Source organism: Cavia porcellus, unplaced genomic scaffold (assembly GCF_034190915.1).
Source record: "Cavia porcellus strain 051 isolate PalLab524CR breed Dunkin Hartley unplaced genomic scaffold, mCavPor4.1 scaffold_32, whole genome shotgun sequence".
Classification (NCBI taxonomy): domain Eukaryota; kingdom Metazoa; phylum Chordata; class Mammalia; order Rodentia; family Caviidae; genus Cavia; species Cavia porcellus.
In genome coordinates, this window is record NW_026947515.1 from 39,030,615 (window position 1) to 39,036,483 (window position 5,869).

The following is a 5,869-nucleotide window of genomic DNA, read 5'->3' on the forward strand; positions in this document are numbered from 1 at the left end:
ATACAAATGTATGAATCATGGGAGTGCCAGACGAAGAAAAGGAGTATGAAAAATATATTTAAGAACTACAAACAGAAAATTTCCCAAATATTAGGAAGAATATGGACATCAAAATTAATAAAGATTGAAGAAAGATAAGCCCAAAGAACAATTTTCCAAAACACATTATAGTCAGGTTTTCAAAAGGTTAAAACAAAGCAAAAATCTTGGAAGAAAGAAAAAAGCGACTCATCACATACAAGGGAACTTACATAAGGCTAAAAGTGAACTTCTCGGCAGAAAGCTTGCAAGCCAGAAAGGAGCACAATGACAATTCAGAGGGCTGAGGAAACATCTTGCCAAGCAAAAATACTATAGCAAGCAATGCTGTCCTTCAGGAATGAAAAGAAGATGAAAACATTTCCAAACAAACAAAAGCTGCCTTTAAGAAATGCTAAAGAGAATACTGCAGGTTGAAATGAAAGGACTCTGAGTAACAAGAAAATATACAGAAATACAAAATCACTGGTAAAGTTAAATGTATAATCAGAGTCTGAATGCTCAGATATTGTGATTGTGGCATATAAATTATTTTAATTCAGGCATTGGCTAGATTACAAATGTACTAAAATAACTATAAGTACAACAATTTGTTAATGAATACATAATATGAAATACGTAGTATTGAATCAATAGCATAACATTAGGACAGGGATATTTAAGAATACAGTTTTAAGTGATTTAAATTAAGTTCTTATCTATTGAAAGAAGAAAGTGGTAGCCAGCCACATTAATGCATGGTTGTAATGCCAGCACTCAATAAGGTAAGGCGGGTGCATCACTGCAAGTTCAAGGCTAGCTGGGCTACACAAAGAGTTCAAGGTTAGACTGACCTACACAGTAACACCCTGACCACCCTGCACCTCCCCAAAAGGAAAAAGGTATAAACTTGTAATTATAAAATGTTTTGTATAAAGCCCATGGTAACAACAAAGAAATCTTTAATAGATGAGCAGAAGATATTAAATGCAGTCAAAGCATGCCAATACAGGAAGGCACCAAAGGATGAAGGAATAAAGGGGTTACAAAACAACCAGAAAACAATCAACAAAATGGAAATAAGCCCTTATTTCTTAACAACTGCTACAAACATAAGTTGACTAACTTCTCCAAGTAAAAGAAAAGGAAAGTTAAATGGAGTTTTAAAAAGGCTAACAATTCGTTGCTGGCAAGAGACTCACTTTTGCATCAAGGAAGGGTTGCAGAAGGTGAGACTGAAGGTGTCTGGAAGATGGACTGTCTGGACACAGTGACACAAACTTGTGGTCCCACTTTCTGGAAAAATTGAGGCAAGCTACCAAGGTTACAAGTGACAAGAAGGTCACTTTATAAAGAAAATACAAGAATTGGAATAAGAAGCCCACCCCCTCCTGTGAGTTACCACCAGGCATGGGGAGGAGAACAAGGAGCCAACCCCTTCCTGTGAGCTGGCCAGTATGCGGGCTTGGAGACAAGAGGAGACAAAGTCCCCCCAACGTCCCTAAAGAAAGCTGATAATTTGAAGGAACACAGACTAGGATAATAGTTTGGAAGTAAAAGAAAAGAACTTAATGCTTGAAGTGCTTAGTTTTTGACTGACTTTGCATGCTTAAAACCGGTAGTCTGATCATCTATTTAGAAGCTAACAATATGCAACAGAACAACTATGGAGAATCTCCTTCTGCAAGTGGCAACCATTGTTAATTTCCGATTATCATGTCTTTTTTTTTTTTTTTTGAAGATAGTAAAATACAACAAAACAAGACAGAACAAAGCCAATCGAGACAAAGCAGTGAAATTTATACAGAACTTCAGAGCAGGATACCAGGATAACAGTAATCCTATATCTTATCTTAAAGTGCTATATCATTTTCATTGTTTTGTTTGGTCTGGTTTTATTCTGTTTTGTTTTGTTTGATTTTATTATATGTGATGACATTGGCAGCTGTTTCAAAGATAACAAAATACATTATGGTAGCCATTTTTTATTTCCTATTATCTTGTTTTGAAGTCCTGTATTGCTTTCATTGCTTTGTTTTGAGTGGTTGCATTCTGTTGTCTTTTTTTGATTTTATTATGTTTGGTTATATGGGCAGCTATTTTGAAGACAACAAGAGGCATTACAATAGTCATTGTTAATTTTCTATTATCTGGTTTTGAAATTCTTTATCACATTCACTGCTTTGTTTCGAATGGCTTTATTCTGTTTTATTTTGCTTGGTTTTATTCTCTTAAAAATAAAATTCAAGAATTGTACAAATACAGGCACCCAACATGAAAGTACCTAAATATATAAAGCCAAGAATAATAACTGAAGAGATATATAGGCAACAACACAATAACTGAAATTTCAATAACCCACTTTTTTCTTTTTATTTTATGAAAAAATAAAACAAAATTTCATAATCAAATAAGAGAATAGCAGTATCCACTACACTGTGTATTGCTATCTTCAAAGTAGTTACTCAGACTACAAAAATATCCTTACAAAATAAATTCAAGATATCTATTGTAATACATAATGAATATGTTAAATTAATAATACCTTATTATATGCTTTAAAAATCCTAAATTTTGAGTGCTCTTATGGCAAAAAATGACAACAAAGTGAGATATTATACATATTAACCAGCCATTTCAGAATGTATCCATTTTATAAAACATGCTTCACCACATGATATATGTATTAGAATTCCAGGAATATACGGAAATTCAGTTGTTAAGCTATTCATCACCAACTTCTGTTACAAGCCACTCTCTCTTATCAGCTCCTTGCTACTGAAGAAACTGGGGAAACTGAGGGAGAAGATTCTCCTCTATAATCAAAATAGGGGGAATATTGAGGCACAATTATAATGTAGGAACACATTTATAAGATATCAAACTTATAGATACTTCATGATCAATTAGAAGTCTCTGACCAAGTTTCTGGTCTCCTGCTGCTGCTGAATTCAACCTTGACGGTGTCTGTAGCCCAGCTGCACCCCTCTGAGGAGCACTAAGTCAAAGTACTTGTCTATAACTTAAGGCACCCTGCTAATTCAAGGGCCCATCCCCAGTGTCCTCTCCTATGGTAATGCCCTTAACTGTGCTCACCGTGGAAGGGCGCCCTCCCCTTGTTCCCTGAGTGTTTCTGTATTACAATAAACAGTTCCTTTGTTTCTAAACTAGCCTGCCTGTAGATATAGGACTCAATTTGTGTAACCAATTATGTAATGTTTTGTCACTTGCTTTGCACCTCCTACTTCTAAATTCTATATAAACTAAACGTTTCTTAAATTCAGCACTGTGCCTTTGAGGAACTATCCCACAACAGTCTCTGCCATGAAGATTCAGCAGGCCACTGGTGTGAAGATTAAATGCTGCCTTGTAAAACAAAAACAAAACAAAACAAAACAAAACAAACCCTCCTAATTTAGACTGAAGTCATGCTTCCCACCCATACCTGAGCATAAATAATCACACAACTACAAGAAGGCTTAGTGTTCATTGTCTGTGTTTTTCTAGTTAGACAATATTTAGGGAAGTATGTCTAAGGGAAATAACCCCTCCCTCATTCAGCATGGCTTCTCTCTTCCTAGCAACACTGTGCAAAGTTCTCTCATCTATTCCTGTGGTCTGTGATAGTTGCCATTAGAATGTTATTGTCACCGAGCTTTGAAGATCTAGATGACCAGTCCACCTGTGAGTGATCCAGGTTCTAATGTTAGGTGGAGAGTCCTCATTAATTACGTCCCTGTAAGTCATTGTATATCCTAGTCTCATTCACATCTTTTTATTTAGCTTTCAGTTCCAAACATAGTGAATGTGCCTCCTGAACAGTTATTACATTTGTCATTTAAATACCAAGCTCCAAGAGAGATATATAAATAAATGAATTCTAAAAAGAAAAAAAAATCAGAGCAAGTTGCTTTCTGATTTAGCACCTAACACTTGGGGTAAACTGCTAGACTCTGAATCATTTCCATGCAGATTAAAAAAAAAAATAACCAAAGGGCTAACACTAATTTCATAGCATTACATCAAAAGAAATTTTTAAAAACATAAAATATTCCATCTGTCACTGTGTTAAAGAGAAATTCTAAGTCAAAAATATTATTTATTTATTTATTTTAAAGATAGTAAAATTCAAGAAAACAAGACAGAACAAAGCCAATCAAAACAATGCAGCAAAATTGGTACAGAACTTCAAAGCAGGACACCAGGAAAATAACAATAGTACCGTGGTTTATCTCATTATCTTCCCAGTAGTTGTCCATTCCATCAGGTACAGTAAAATCAAACCGAAAGCAAAACACAATAAAACCAATCAAAACAGAACATTTGAATAAAGCAGAACAACCAGAACAAAGCAAAACCATGAAAACAATATTTGATTTCAAAGAGAAGATACGAGGAAAGCCCCCATAGTTGCTATAACACATACTGTCATCCTCCCAAGAGATGCTCAGACTGCTGCCCCCAGATCAGCATCATCAACCAAACAATACAGGCATTTAGATGCTTTATGTGTCTTAGTTGCTATCAACTCAGCCTGTGCTCCAAACCAGTGCGTTGCTTATGGAGGGAGGGGGTCCAGTAGGCTAACATGGGGTGCTATCTGACTTTTCTCTCCCTGGAACACACACACAGCCTTCCTTACGAGGAAGGCTGTCTAGTTGATTCATTAGTTGGTCCCCCAAGTTGCAGCATCAGTCAGCAGGATTATAAAAACAGTGACCTCATTAAGTTTAAGCCAACAGATGATATTTGAAAATATCATGCCAGATCTTAGGGGCCCACTTAGGGTAGGTCTATTTCCTGTTATATTCAGCTATTTCCTGTTATAACAGCTATGTATATGACAGAGCTGGCAGATGGAATTTATGAGTATCACGGGTTTGTGATAGCTCACCCATCTTGCTAGTTCACAGGCGAAGTTTTGTGGGCAGCATAAAATCAGCTTAAATAAAAATATATGGTATCCACCCCAGTATAGTTACAAGTAGTCAGGAGAGTTTGCCCGGGGCCTCGGAATGCATGTTTGGGTCTCCCTCCATGAAACAAACATGGGACTTCACCGGCAGCCTGTTGTTCCCTCAGTGAAGACATGCAAGCTGAAGAGAGCCACTGTAAGTCCTCAGGAACAGGACCAGAAGTGTTTGCATCTATTCTAAAACTCTTAGCCATCCCTCACTGCCCCACCAATAGTGCCTAATTTTAAAATTCACTTTCTTCTTTGTGTTTCAGACTTTTAAACTTTAAAAGAGTCTATCAGCAGTCGTTGGCCAGGAATTTTCTGTCTTAGTATCTATCCTTCATTGCTTCCATTTCTACTTTTAGATCTAAAATTCATTCTACACTCCTAATGACCCAAAGCACTAACAAATCCATTAGTCCTGAACTCCTCATATCAGGCTCACTCTGTCTGACCAACTTCATCGGAGAAGAACCTGGCTTTGAGTTCTGTGATGAATGATACTACAGCCGAGCTGGAGAAACAGCCTCAGAAGCCCTGAATCCTCCCCTATCAAATGCCTATAAAGAACCCTAGATCATCCTCTGTCAAATTATTTATAGGTGGCAAGAAATATTTCTAATTATATCCATTCACAGCCACAGTCAGTGAATATTGTGCAAAGAGATTGCCAGAAAAGATTTTGCCAAGTAGGTTCCCAAGCTGGACAGCTGAGGTGGCTGCTGTGTTTGCAGAATGGTCTCTATAAAAGTAGAGCCCAGATGCCTCTGTCCCGTCCTTCCTCAAAATTCTTACAGGTATGTACCGTGGAGGAACACTTGGTTAAGACTACAGTCCCAAAGACAGTGATTGTTCATTTAGGGGAGATGATTATCTCCCCAACTTTAATTTCCT